The sequence below is a fragment of the Taudactylus pleione genome, unplaced genomic scaffold, assembly GCF_031769625.1.
Source record: "Taudactylus pleione unplaced genomic scaffold, aTauple2 ptg000484l, whole genome shotgun sequence".
In the NCBI taxonomy this organism is placed as follows: domain Eukaryota; kingdom Metazoa; phylum Chordata; class Amphibia; order Anura; family Myobatrachidae; genus Taudactylus; species Taudactylus pleione.
In genome coordinates, this window is record NW_028284886.1 from 3,437,054 (window position 1) to 3,452,200 (window position 15,147).

The 15,147-nt window shown below is 42.7% G+C and overlaps 1 long non-coding RNA gene across 1 annotated transcript in view; it reads left to right on the forward strand.

The window, feature by feature from the left end:
• Positions 1 to 14,326, forward strand: part of LOC148502766 (uncharacterized) — a 33,599-nt gene extending 19,273 nt beyond the window's left edge. The window contains exon 3 of the long non-coding RNA XR_015869974.1: positions 14,124 to 14,326. This is a non-coding gene — a long non-coding RNA (uncharacterized LOC148502766). The remainder of the gene's footprint in view (positions 1 to 14,123) is intronic.
• The last annotated feature ends 821 nt before the right edge of the window (positions 14,327 to 15,147 follow it).

Below are 15,147 nucleotides of genomic sequence, written 5' to 3' on the forward strand. Positions count from 1 at the left end.
CTGACTTAGCATCTGACAAGCTAACTTGTACTATAAGTAGGGGTTCAGGTTTAACCAAAAATCCTCGTTCAGGGCTTTCGTAGCATATTCGGTTAAAGCTCAAAATAGGATTGCTGGCCAGCGTCACCCCATAAAATTTAGGGAGCTTTCACCCTCTTCACTGTCCACCTCTTACCACACCTTCTCTTCCACTCGTTATACTTGCAGTTCATCTGCTTCCTGTATCATCACCACTACTACTGTAAAGGTGCGTACACACTGGGCGATATTACTGAGCGACTGCACGATTACAACATCGTAACCGTGCAATCGCTCAGTAATCGTGCACAAATCGTGCACTTTTATGTCAGGAATGACCAGCGATCTCGCTGGTCGTTTCCGACATTGTCCATCGCCTGAACATGCCGCACAATCTGCCGATAACGACAGATTGGCACGTTCAGGAATGATGGACAGTGCCTGCACTGAACGACTGATCGTTCAGTGCAGACACTACTGCCTTTCCTGATCGCCTAATGTGTACGCACCTTAAATGTTTTATAGTTCTATCATTTAATTTATATTTATTAAAACTGAAAAGTTTGTTGTTTTTTTTGCAAGTGAAAAAATATAAACAGGAACATTTAAATGCAGAATTTCCCAAAATAAAATAAACAAAAGCTCTTCGCTGTAAATATTCACCATCTGGTGGTACTTTTATGGTGCATACACACGATCAGATTTTTCCTTCAGATATGAACGATAATGATTTAAAAATCGTTCAGTCGTTCATATCTGAAGGAAAATCGTTCATATCTGACATGCCTGAACGATGGACGATCAACGATGCGCGTTCCCGTTTGTCAGATAACGATATCTGACATCTGATGGGTTTGCAGTCAGACTTGGACGATTCCATTCATTTTAATGCAGTCAAAAATCGTTCAAATCGTTCAAATCGTTCAGTCGTTCAGTCGTTCATCTGACAAATCTGACAAGTCTGACAAATCTGACCGTGTGTACGCTCCATTAGGCTTTTATTATCTCCTGGACAATATACTTCACTTGGAAGTTGGGGATTCCAGATACCTTTTAATTCTCCATATAGTTTACAGTTTATGGAGAATTAAACCATTGGCTTGGTTCTAGATTACAGAATACTGATACAGCTAAATGGATGTATTGCCATGATTAGACCTGTACTGTTTCAACAGTTACTGTGACTGGCGTTCTTCAGGTCTCGAGCCCTCGAGCATTTTGTAATTGGTAACCTGGGAGTATATTTACTAAGGTTCGATTTGGGATTCTGTTTGATTTGCCGTTTGATTTACACTCAGTTTTGATATTGGAGATGTACTAAAGCCCAAATCGAATGTCAAATTGAACAGAAAACACTGAATTTCATTCCAAATCGAATTTCTGCAAAACATCAATGTTTTCCCACAGTCGAATATAGGATCCCTTCGATTTTGAATTCGATTTGCAAATCGAATGTTAGTAACTGAACTTCAAATCCCCAAATAGAATAATGAGAGACAGTCGATTTGAGCTTCTAAACACCATTCTATTGACTGGAAATTGATTGTGATGCCTTTAAAAGCTCCCAAAAACATGTGGGACAGTCTGGCTGTAGGAATAATGGCTGTGCACCTACTGGCAGTATCAGGGGCATAACTAGTCCTGATGATGGGGATATGACCCCGAAACGGCAGTAGTGTGCATGTGATACATTTGGCACAATAGGAAGTGATGAAGTTGCGTTCAATTTTTAATGGGGATTTCAGGTTCGATTTTGGAAGGGATTCATCAACTGAACACAAAATCCCTTCTTAAAATCGAATTAAATTTGAAAATCGATTGCAAAATTGAATATTAGTAAATGAAGGATTTGCGATGGGATTTTGCAGTTCGATTTCAGTCGATTTTATAGATTCATAAAATGGAATACCAAATCGACCCTTAGTATATGTACCCCTTGGAGAAGGACCATCTGCTACGTAGGGATGTTTCGGTAGAGAGACACTACTTAGAAGGGCGATTATTGGAAAATGAGCCCTTTTATTACTAACCTTTATTTATATGGTGCCACAAGGGGTCCACAGCGTCGTACAAAGTACATAAACAGAAATGGAATGAACAAAACATGAAAAAAGCGACTTGCAGTACAGGACATGGTATAAACATTGGTGCATCAGCAGTCATAATACCCATGATATGTAGATAGAAGTAATGTCATTATAAGAAGTTTCCCATTTAAAATCAGGCCAGGTATCGCAAATGCGAGCTATAATAGAAACATCGTTTTCGGCCCTCCAGTTGGCTCCTGCAGAATTAGTAGTGTGCAGTGAGATTTATAAATATTTTTTTAAAAAAACAACAACTCTGTCCTCCATGCTCACCGAGTGTTTCCTCCTGCAGTCACTGAAGAAATTTAATGCGTTTGGTTTGACGGGGTTCATTTTCTCCATGTCATTTAGTATGTATTAGGCACGGCGCTTCTAATTCCAAGAACACCCTATAGCTCTCAGATAATAGATCCTGTGCCTGTGTGTTCATAGATAGATTGTACCCTGGAAAAGCATTTTTCACATTTTGTAACCTCGAATGCTGAATTTAAATCAGACTTCAGAAGGTTTTGCCACTAATCCTCAAAGCACTGAGCACCATAACAAATCATAATAACTATTACAAAACCTCTCCAGAAATTAATAAAAATGAGAAACCAAAATTATTGAATAAAAAAAGTCTTCATAGCCCTTGTGAATGCGAACTCAAATTTTCAGGATACATTTATCTAAAGTCACACAATTTGGTTAATGACAACAGACTAATAATTTCTGTCCTTTGTAAATAGCTATCTCTTTGTGAGATCCTTCCAAAGTGTAAACCCCCCCCCCCCCCCCCAAACAATGGTTCAACTTTTTCGGCATCAGTTGATAACAGAGTCGTGGGAGATTGAAATGACATAGCCTTATAAATTAAATCAATCATCTTTGTGGTGTTGTCTTTTGCTTCCCGTCCGGAAACAAAACCTACTTGATCACTATGGATCAAAGTAGACAACAATGGTTTAAGGCGGTTTTCCAGACCCTTTTCATATAGTTTGAGATCTACATTAAGCAGAGAAATTGGCCGATAGCTTGAACACAGAGTAGGGTCCTTGTCCGCCTTAGGGAGAACAGTGACATGAGCCTCAAACATTTGAGCAGAACATTTTTCACATCAATCTCATTGAAAGCCTGAAGCAATAATGGGGACAACTGGGCTTGGAACATTCTATAATAAGAGATGGTAAACCCATCTGGGCCTGGGCTCTTACCAGTTGGAGTAGATTTAATTGCATACTCCAATTCCTCTAATCAGATGGGTTGCTCTAAGAGAATTTGTGCTTCCCCTGAAATTCACGGGTATTCAATATGAGAAAGATAATCCTCTATCTCTTTGAGGCGCAATGATAGCCGGTTCGGGGAGATGGGCCCAGAAAGAGAATATACAAGAATCGGCTATCTGTTCAGTGAGAAAACTAACAACTCCTTGAGAGTTTTTAATCTTGGGAACAAAGGTCAGAGCTCTCTGTTCCCTCAGCGTGAGCGCAAGAAGTCTACCAGGTTTATTACCCCATTAAAAGTACTTATGGATGGCACTTTCTAAAGGCCAGCTTCGACTGATCTGATAACGGCTTATTTAAGGCCGCACTAGTTTGTGCCAGTTCAGCACCCACAGTGGTATCTAAAGATGATTTATGCGAAAGTTCCAGAGATTTAATTTTCAAGAGGAGTGCCTCTTTCTGAGCTTCCCTTCGTTTCTTAGCCAGGGAACCTAACTGTATAAGTTTCCCATGAATCACACATTTATGGGCTTTCCAGAGGGAGAATTTATTTTATTAACGTCTGAGGTACTATTAAGGGCCACATAATCCTCAATCGATTCCTTAATTATATCTTTGTACTCTGGGATCTGAATTAAACCTTCATTTATACGCCAGGACCAGCTCTTAGGGTGAGATTCTGGAACGAGGAGTTGCAAGGATACAGGGGCATGGTCCAACCAAGTAATAGAACCAATAGCTATACATTTAATCAAATGAAGAAATATGAGATATAAAAAATGAGTCTATCCGAGAGTAAACATTATGGGGGTTAGAGAAAAAAGTGAAATCTTTTTCATTAGGGTGTTGTAACCTCCAAACATCCATCAACTGATGATTGTGAAAAAGTTCCCTTACCTTACGCAAGTCGAAGTAGACCTAGAAGATTCTAGAGCGGGGTCAAAGGTCCAATTAAAGTCTCCACCTATAATTAAAATACCTTGTTGTACAGATTCTACATATTGTAAAACTTTAGTAAAAAAAAAGCAGATTGACCCTTGTTAGGGGCATAAATATTGACAAGTGTATACAATTGATTAAAAATCCATTCCTCATAACCAATAAAGCGCGACCTTCGATAACTACATGTGTAGTCACCTCAATAAGAGGTATACATCTAGACAGTAAAATCGCAACCACTTTAGTTTTCCCTTCTGAATTATCACTAGTAAAGGCCTGCGGATAATACCAGTTTTTAAGCGAGGGGGTATTCCCACACTTAAAATATTTCTTGTATAAATACAATATCGAGTTTGCCACTGCGGAACTCACAAAGCATGGAGGACCATTTCTCAGGAGTATTTAACCCTTTCGCATTAATTGGGGAAATTTGCAAGAGTTCAGAAGCAGCCATTATTACAACTCAGAGGGGGAAGCCACAAAGTACACCACTGGATAATCAAGGCCATTATTAAGGGAATACGGTAAGACCCAACTTGAGATTGCGAGTAGAGCTGTCCGTAGAGATTAAAGAGGGATTAAAAAAAAAAAAAAAGGTAGAGTAACACAAAGACAAAAACAAAAAATAAAAAAGGGAAAATTTACAGAATAACATCATAAAACCTAGATATACATAACAATCTCAGAAAATCGCCCTGTACCACAGAAAGAATCTGTAGACTCCCATGGCCAGACTAATATTTGGCGAGAAACAGTAGCTGTTGAGAAAACAAAGGTTAAAAAAAGGGACCCAAACATAAATTACATAACATGCTCAAACAAAAAAGAAAAACAGTTTTCGTAAATGCTATGACTTTAAATTGCAGCACATCTGCACCGAAACTTTTGTCAAACAGCTGCAGAAGGAAAAACTTTTAGATATCAAACCCTTGAACCGTGCAAAAATAAAAACCTAGAGGTAATATCTCAAACAGAATTTGCCTTAATCACACAATACGTTAGTTTTGACCAGAGCAACCCTAAAATAAATCAAGTGACATGTCCAGCAACATCACGGGACTGAGATGGAGAGCCTCGTACAGGATGCCATTGCTTATCTCCAGGAACAATCGGTAAAGGAGGAGGATCCAGACAAGCGAACAGAGCAGTCCAATCAGGAAGCTCCACTCTAGAAATTCGCAAGCCATAACAGAAAGAATGCAAGTCTCCGGGCTCCTTAAGTGAGTGGGTGGAGGGAACCGTTGTGGTGGACCATGATGCTCAAAGGAAAGCCCCAACGATATTTTAGCTAGCGGTTCTTAAGTTCATCAATCAAGGGACCCAACATACGCCTCTGTTGTAACGTGTTCCAAGAAAGGTCCTGGAAAATTTGTATTGGAGATCCACTGAAATCGATACCCTGAAGAGACCTGGCTTTCTGAAGGACAAGTTCCTTATCAGTGAAATAATGAAGACGGCAAATGATGTCACGAGGTTTATCTCTCTAGGCGTCAGTGCCCTGTGAGCTCTATCATATATGTTTGGAGTGTCTGAGGCCTGCTCTAGGACTTCATTAAATAACTTTGTAAGCACTCCAGTAATGTCTTGAGTCTGAATGTCCTCAGGAAGACCCAGTATCCTGATATTATTACGCCTGCCACGATTATCCATATCATCCAGTCTGCTGTGCATCTGCCTCAATTCTGCAGCTTGAAGCATAGCTGTAGAGGGAAAGGTGCGATGATCGTCCTCCATCTTATCCCCAATTCTAATAAGCGATCAGCAACCTATGCAATGTCCGTCTGTAAAGCACAGACATCTTTTTTGAAAGCAATAGGAATAAATGAACTGCGCTAGGTATATGTATCTGTACAGCTGCTCAGTTATAAAGATTAAATATGAGAGGGGAGAACGAGCGCTTATTAAAACTAGATAAATTATATTAAGGGGAAAGAAAAGAAAAAAAGTTAGAAGACAAACAGACAAACACACCTAAGAAACACTGAAACCATATGTTTAAGCTCTTTTAGGAGACATCTGAGGCAGGTCCAAGCAAGCGTGCAGTGGTATGGTACATCCAATGCAACCTAATTGTCCCTACCTTTGTCTTCAGCTTCCGGTGCTGGCAGCGTGTTGGCTTGCCTGCACTGCACGGGAAGCCGGTGCCCCACTTACACATCGTGCGGCTTCCCGTGCAGTGCAGGCAAGACAACACACTGCCAGCCCCGGAAGCTGAAGACAAAAGTAGGGACAGTTAGGTTGCATTGGATGTACCATACCACTGCATGGTTGCTTGGACCTGCCTCAGATGTCTCCTAAAAGAGTTTAAACATATGGTTTCAGTGTTTTTTATGTTTGTTTGTCTTATAACCTTTTTTTCTTTTCTTTCCCCATTTTTAATATAATTTATCTAGTTTTAATAAGCGCTCGTTCTCCCCTCATCTTTTTTGAAAGCGTCACAGAGTCTTTGTTCAGAAGCCAATAGATCCTGCTTCGTTGAAAGCGAGTCTAACCGGTGATGACGCCATGGAGTAGTCCGTGTCAGATAAAGGGGTATGATCTGGCTCAGGAGAGGGAGATGCAGCAGCCCCAGCTGACGGGAGGATGATCTAGCTTAGATTGGAGTAACGGGGAATTTTGAGTTTTGCTCTGGCTTTTATGGCGAACAGATTTCCGTCCCTTCGTCATTCGGTGCAGGTAGAGAAAAAATGTTTACGGTGTGTATGACATAGAACTGTTACAAAAAAAAAAAGGCGTATTGGGTCCCTCTCTCACCCAAGCGAACTCCTATAACTAAGAGAAACACTGTGTTGTGGGGATGGAGGTCATGACGGCCAAATGGAGACAGAGCCCTGTTAATACATTGGTATTAGCAGAATTGAAAAATATGATAATAGAAATAATTTCTTGCTGTAAAGTAGATACAGACAGCAGCCACTAGATGGAGCTCCGGTAACACAGGTAAAAGGAAAAAAAAACAATCTTTTTGCAGCAGAATTATCAGGTAAAATAAACAAAGTGGAGCCTATAGCAGAGAAATTGCACATATATATAAAGTTCTTTAAAATAGGCTCCCATATGAAGCAATATCAGAGACCTCAAAATATAGAAGGTAGAATCAAAACTCTACTTAAGTCCACTAGCAGGAAACCCAGTAGCTGGTAGAGTAATCGAGCTGCAAGAAAAAGCAGGAGCTGTCAAACACTCTAAACAGTCACCTTTAATATGGCTGCACCAGTCACACTGTTATGATGTGACCCAGAATGTTACCTCCCGGGAAATTCAGGCACACCATTGCATAATGGAGGAGACCTTCCCAGGAAGAGAGGAGAAGCCATGTGCTGGAGTTGACCGGAGCATACTTGCTGACTATCTGGCTGCCCCTTCCGGGAGGGAGCAGCCAGATCGGCATGACTGGGGGGGGGCTGGCCAGATGACGAGTGTTTGCAGGCGGGGGCAGAGCCACGAAATCACGTCATTTTGGCCCCACCCCCACTACACACTGCCTGTAATATTACAGGCAGTGTGAAGCAGTGGGGGTTTTACATGTAGTTGCGGGGGGATAGGAGGGGTCGCCGGGAGGCTTGCCTGCCTTCCGGGGAGGTTGGGAGCGGCACTGGATTTTCGGGAGGCTCCTGACCAAATCGGGCGGGTAGGCAAGTATGGACCGGAGTTTGTTACAATTGTGGTGACGGGAGGTTGAGAGGGAGGTGAAGGTGACCCTGGTTCCGGAAGGTATCTAGTCGCGGCCGCCGGTGAATACTGAAGCGGCAGCGCCGGCACTGAAGGTGTCTCCGGGGAACAGACGGCAATGAATAGCCACCAAGGCGCCAGGCACGGAGGAGCTGGAGGGGAGACTGCAGACACGGGGACACTTGCAGGGCCGCGACCAAGGTATAAGGGCGCACCCAGAGCAGATGACCGGCTCAATAGGTAGCCTGCACAGAGAGCCGAGGACAGAGGTCCGGATATGCAGGTCCAGGCAGTGGCTGATAGGGAGACGCGCTGCTTAGAGCTGGTATGGACCTTAGAGAGAAGTGTCCTCCATCTTGGCCACCAAGCCACGCGCCCACGACCATTGAGCTTTAATGTAAGATTTATGTATATGATTGACAGTCTCCAAGGCTCTCCAAGATATGGGCCATTATGGGCGAGTGGCATGGCAGACAAACCTGGCCTGAACAAAACACATATCCTTACCCAGCAAAAAGTAAGGCCGAGGCAGAACGTCTTGTGTTCTGTGCCTGAAGGCTAAGCGGTATGCATGACTCAAATCAACACTGCATCCCAGCTAGGTAACACTACGGCCACTAGAGGTGCTGCTTCCCACAGCGATACTATGGAGGTTATTAGCATGGTGCAAACAGCACAGCATCTATTCACCCGGCATTGTTCCTTCACCGCTGTGGCCCGCGGGTGGGGAAGACTCAGGGCAGGCTGTTTTAGACCACTAATTCCTGTTATGCCCCTTCAGTTGCAAATGTAGATGCTGCTGAAAGGTGTACACCCCTGTATTACCTGTTCTCGAATGCGCTTAGTTACAGAACACGCACAGTGCAGAAACGCGCAAAATAGAATGCGCGAGTGGGTCTACGGTCGACTCTGCTTCAGGTATATTTCCCCTTTAACAATGTGTAGCAATAACATCATGTGTTCATTTAGACTGGATAAAATAAATGTTTAATTTAATTGTGCATTATTGCTTCAGAAACATTGAAAAGTCTGTAATAAAACATTCATTTTATTCATTGCCCGTGACAAGGATCTCCAAATATGACCATCTGGCTGTTCTTTCACTAGGGATGATGGAATTTTAATATAATGCTACTCTTTGTACCATCGGTTTTCAGCACTTTATAACAGTGAGGGGTTCTCTGTATCCTGGCAAAGAAAAAAAAATAGTTCATTAATATCAAATACATTCACAGTTAGATGCATGTTTACTTGATTCTTAGTAACTGGATTAAAAGAAGATGTTCTGGGTGCAGAGAAGAGTTGCTGTACGTTCCTACAGAGGGCGCTGTTGGACTGCACGTCTCCTTACACTTCGCTACAGATTGCTACGGAGAATTTAATAGACCAAGCTTTTTGCCAACTGAAGGGAATTGGGGCCTCTGAATTGCACCTGTCAGTCTGGTTCATTTCCAGAAACACAAAGCCGTGTGATAGATTAATTTGTGCTGCTAGGCTTCAGGTAGGAATAACTACATTTTTAGGCTGATTGTGTTTTTCCCTGGTGAGTGCATGTGTCTTATTAAAAGCGTAGGGAGAAATTAATAACGCTAAGTACCCCGTGTTTGGCGTTAATGCGTCTTCATCGTATACTGTGCTTTTTAAAGGAAGGGGCCTTTGAAACTTAAAGGTTGATACAGTGTGGAGGACATTTAGGAAAACTCTTGCACAGTTCTGTGACCTATAGCAACCAGATTCTGACTGATCCAGTATAGAAATCAAATGTAAATATCTGACTGACTGCACTGGGTAACAGCAGGGTGTCTCACACTCTGTCCTCAAGGCACCCTAACAGATTTAAGGATGTCCATGCTTGTGCACAGGCGGTATAATCAAACTGACTGAGATACTAAGTCACCTGTGCTTAAGCATGGATATTCTTAAAACATGGAATGTTGTACCCCTTTTCCACCAAAATTCCGGATCTGACCCGGAGTTGGAACAGGGTTCCTATCCGGATCAGACCCGGAATTTAGCCGGCGCCGACTCAGGATATTCCCGAGTCGGCGCCGCTCACACCGCAGTCGGGTCTGCATAGACCCGGCTTTTCCGGCGTGAAAGTGGACGCTTGGAGATGACGTCATCTCCAAGCGCCACTGAAGCCGGACCAATCGGCCGGCTTGCGGCGCACTGCAGGTCATAAAAACTGGGAGTGCGCTGTACACACAGCAGGGTTTCACGGGTTACTCCCGTGTTAAACCCTGCTATTTACCTGGGTTGGATTGCCGGGGCACTCGACCCAGCGATCCAACCCCTTTTAATACTCCTTTTACACCAAGGAGCTGCCCGGGTTAACCCTGCAATAACCTGGGTTTTAGCTCCGGTGTGAAAGGGGTATTAGTGTGCTTTGAACACTGAGTTTTGGAACCACTGGATTACAGGGATTTTTTTTTTTTTTACTGTACAGCAACTTTTATAAATGGTCCTGATTGGACAAAATAGTCATTATAAATGCAGAATGTAAACGAGACATTAGAAATGCTGTAATACCATGGAAATACAATTGTAATTCAGATATTTGCTTTGAATACATCAATTTGCACAATTATGTCTTCCAGTTCATACTCTTTAAGAACAATTGAGCTCTGCCTAACCTAGAGGTTCCCAAATGCAGTTCTCAAGGCTCCCCAAAAGTTCTGGTTTTATGGTGCATCCACACGGTAAGATTTGTCAGATCATTTCATCAATGATGAATAATTTCTGACTATTAAAATGAATGAAATCGTCCAAATTTGTCTGCAAATACAGTTGATGTCAGATATTGTTATCTGACATGCAGGAACGCGCATCGTTGGTTGATGCATGCCCTACATGTCAACGATATGAACGATTGAACGATTTTTACAATCGTTATTATTCATATCTTTAACAAAATCTGACCGTGTGTATGCACCATTAGAGATAGCTACAGTGCTTCCAGAAAGTATTCTTATCGCTTCACTTTTTCCACATGTTGTTAAGTTACAGCCTTATTACAAAATGGAATAAATTAATTTTTGTCCTCAAAATTCTACACACAATACCCCATAATGACAACGTGTAAAAAGGTTTTTTTTTTTTTTGAGATTTTTGCAAATTTAATTGAAAAAATAAAAAAATAAAATAAAATTAAGAAACCACATGTACATAAGTATTCACAGTCTTTGTCATGAAGCTCAAAATTTAGCTCAGGTGCATCCTGTTTCCACTGATCATCCTTGTACAGCTTAATTGGAGTCTAGCTGTGGTAAATTCAGTTGTTTGGACATGATTTTGAAAGGCATACACCTGTCTATATAAGGTCCCACACTTGACAGTGCATGTCGGAGCACAAACCAAGCATGAAGTCCAAGGAATTGTCTGTAGACCTCTGAGGCAGCTCCGTTGCAACAGGTCTCGTTACAAGATGGGGCGGCTGTCGATGTTGATTGACAGCTCGCCCCGTGTTGTAGGCGTGGAGGGGGGGGTGGTTGCACAAACGCAGGCGTTCCCTTAGGAACGCCTGGCGTTTGTGGACGGCCCCACTGACATCACTCGTGATGTCAGTAGTGGACTTCCTTCTCTATTAGAGCAGGAAGTCCACTCGGGCTTGCGAGAGGAGACCCTACCACAAGGTCTCCTCGCAAGCCCGTTGGTCGCGACAATCGCCAGGCTGCTCGCAAAAGCTGTGGGTGGTTCCCATAGCTTAGCGAGCGGGCTGGAGGCCGAAAAAAAATTAAATTCCCCGCCCTGATTCAGAGTGAGCGCTCGCAAACAGCGAGTGCCTCTGAATTAGGGCATTACTAGCACAGAATATTTATTTAAATGTTTCATCCTTGTCAGGACTCTGCAGTGCGGGATAATCTAGAACTCTCTTATCTTGAATTTGTCAAAAGACTTCTGAAAAGCAAACGCCTCCAGTACAACCATAGATTTCTATAGCATTAAGTGAAGGAGGTTTGTACCTATTTTTATCTATCTTGAAACTTTCTAAGTAAGTTTTACTTTGGCTTTAGGGAGGGGGGGTTAAACAGGAAGGTGATTTCAATGATGAGAACCAGTCCGCTGCAGTTAATGATAAATAGCTAAAAATTCCCTTTGTGGTTTGATGTATATCCTGCTGAACCCTAGACATCAAAGAGCTGTCAAAGGAAGCCGGCCATGTGCTGTTAATTTATAACAGCTCTAGAAGGCAATCCATAATCCCCCATCACTCCTTCTATTTTATGATAACCTAAACCTCAACCCCCAGCCCAGCCAAATCCACCGAGAGATCTGCATCAAACTGGGCTGTCACAGAAATTGCGCTGACATCCACTTTGATCACTCACAAAGCACTGAGGTTATTTTAAAGGGACATTTTTCTATACTGTCGGGTTATTATGTCTTAAAAATGTGCAAGCGATTGAAAAGACCAGTAAAGCAAATAGTGGAATATAGAGCACATTGACTCCCAGACGGAACTGTGCAAAATCCCGGCTATATAAATTCTAATTATTGGCTTAAATTTGCGATGAAACCCCCCTGGTTAATTTCAGAATGCAAATTTGCGTCCCGCTTTGGGACGCAATCAATATTTAGCTGAAGCCTAAGATATAGGGTATGCAGACTAAAAGTAATTAGGCTCTTTGTAACACGTTGTCCTGCTTTTTTTTTGCGGAGTACCGTACGAAGAGATCACTCATCCAGAAGCCCAACGTTTTTGCTGTTTTAAACCATACGCAGACTTTCTACTGCAGTAAATGTGATGATGTATTTCCTCCCCTGTATCACAAATAGCCAAATAAATCATTTCATAACCTCTAAATAGGTCAAGAAGCCAGAACACGGATGTATTTAGTCGTTTCAGTGTAACGTTGCTGTGACTTTAAATTTATTTTATGAGATGTTTCGCAAACTGTTTAGTGTTTCTTCTCTGACAAAGCACTTCTAAAGGCTCTAATGCACTGCGCACTTACTCTGTTAAAAATCCGCCCTGATTGGTTATGTATGACGAGAATGGTCAGATGCCGACACGTGGCGCCACAGCTTGAACCTTTCTTCTAGAAGCGGTGCTGTGAACTAGCCCGGTGCCCGAGTAACCAGATCAGTGCGTTTTGTCCATCCATGCGCGTAGCAAAACTGTCCACGAATGTAGCGCAGGGGCGTATTTATAATGTGTGCGGGGAATCTTTATAGCACTTAAGCTGGCCACAGATCTAAAAGATTATCTTTCCAACTAGTCGTCTGGTTGGAAAGAGGATCTTTAGGGGATGTGGTCGGCCTCCTGGCGCACACAATCCCGGCAGTCAGAATTCTGGTGCCGGAATCCCAATAGTAGTCAGAATCCTGGCAACAGAATCCCGATGGCCGTGACCCCGACGGTGAGTTTTAGGGGGGATGTAGCTGGCATCGCCGCGTTCGGGATGCCGACGGTCTGAATACCTGCGCCGAAAATCCCAACAGGTTGGGATCCCAGCACCAGTATCCCGAAGGTAAGTATTGGGGTGTTAGGGGGAGGTTAGGCTTTAGGCACTAGGGCGGGAGTTTATGGTTAGGCATCGGGGAGGGTTAGGGTAGGGGTTAGGAAAACACCTGTCTTCCCTATTGTTGGGATGCCGCTATCGGTATTCTGTCCAGCGGCATCCCCACAGCCGGGATTTTATACCCAACCTGTTTTAGGGTTAGGCACTAGGGGGAGGGTTATGGTTAGACTGCGGGAAAAGTGAGTTAGGGGAAGGGTGAGCATTCTTACCTGCATGCTTTGGGATTTCCACCGTCGGGATTACGCTGCCGCCGGCCTTATCAGGGCTCGCGTACCCAACCCAATCTTTAGGAGTGTAACCATTTTAAGAATAAGAATTTTAGCTTATCTTGATTCTGCAAGTTTCAAAATAAAACACCTACATAAATGGTTATTAAACAGTATTGTGTCATTCAAACAGAACTATTCAGTTGAAAAGTAGCAATTATACATCGTTTTCAGTCTCCTATATACAAGTCTATTTCTTATTAATAGAAGCTTTATAACAAAAAAACAAAAACAAAAAAGTTTGTCCAAAGTACGGATCTGGCTCGGCCGGCGATGTTCTGCTTCTGTTGCCCGATCCCATCTCTTTCCAGCCAAAATATTCCTGGAGTGTTAAGTCTCACAGTGTTCTGTGTATTTATCACCCGTGTTTTGGGGAAGTACACGATGTGAAGTAACACTCGTCTCTTCCTACCGCAGAGCTTGAGGCCCGTCCAGACTGGGTTTGTGCTGAAGGGAAATGATGCCAGCGGTCCAGGTGCCAGCGGACAGCTATAGGAAAGAAGACTGAGAACAAATAAAGGCTGCCTGTCCATAATAACAGCTTCCAGCACCATCATTTAGTAATGATAGAGTTTATCACAACCAAAACACATGTAATAAATGAAAAGGAAATACAGGTATTTATTTGGTGTCATTGAATCCCTGCAACGTTGTAAATGATTTGATTTGAATTAGATGTTTTTCTCCAAACATCTGAAATGATTCTCTTTGTTTTATGTTTGCAGTCTACAGTATACATTAATGCCTGATTTATTTCTGCATTGCCCTTTTAAATCTTTTCAGCCAAAGCCGCGATGATCTGTGGCTTTGGCAACCCCCTGGTTAGTAAATATACCCCGGTCTGGGTGATTAATACAGGAGACTGAGGATTCCCATTCGGCCAATATACTTTTGTTAATAATGAGTTCCAGTACTGATTGTTTATGGAAGTTTTGGACCGTTATGCGGAAATATGGTAAGCAAGGAGGCTTTGGTATGTCTACCAACTTCTTCACGAGGCTGGTGGGCAAACTGGAGAACCGCTGTAGGTTCTAACGCTGCCGGTGCTGCCCCTTATAGGGATTCTGGCTGCCGACCTGTGCTCTCCAGCCGACATTCTCTCTACATCGCCTCAGAGAACTGACTTTCAGCAAATACTAACTGGCGGTGACTAAGAAGATGCAATAAGGCCTACGGCAGGTAAGCAGTCTGGCAGGCTCTTCTTTCAGTGACCAAAAGCCATTTGGCGTCCACTTAACTTCAATTATTGTGGAGAGACAGGTGATTGTATATGGTGGGAAAGACTTAAGCTGCATACACACACAACGATTTTTTTAATGATTAACGATAATCGTTTGAAAAAATCGTTCACTTTCTGACTCAAATGATGAACGATTATCGTTCATGCGCGTTCACGTTTGTAGTTTGTAGTTCAGTCAGACTTGTCAACTGAACGATTTTC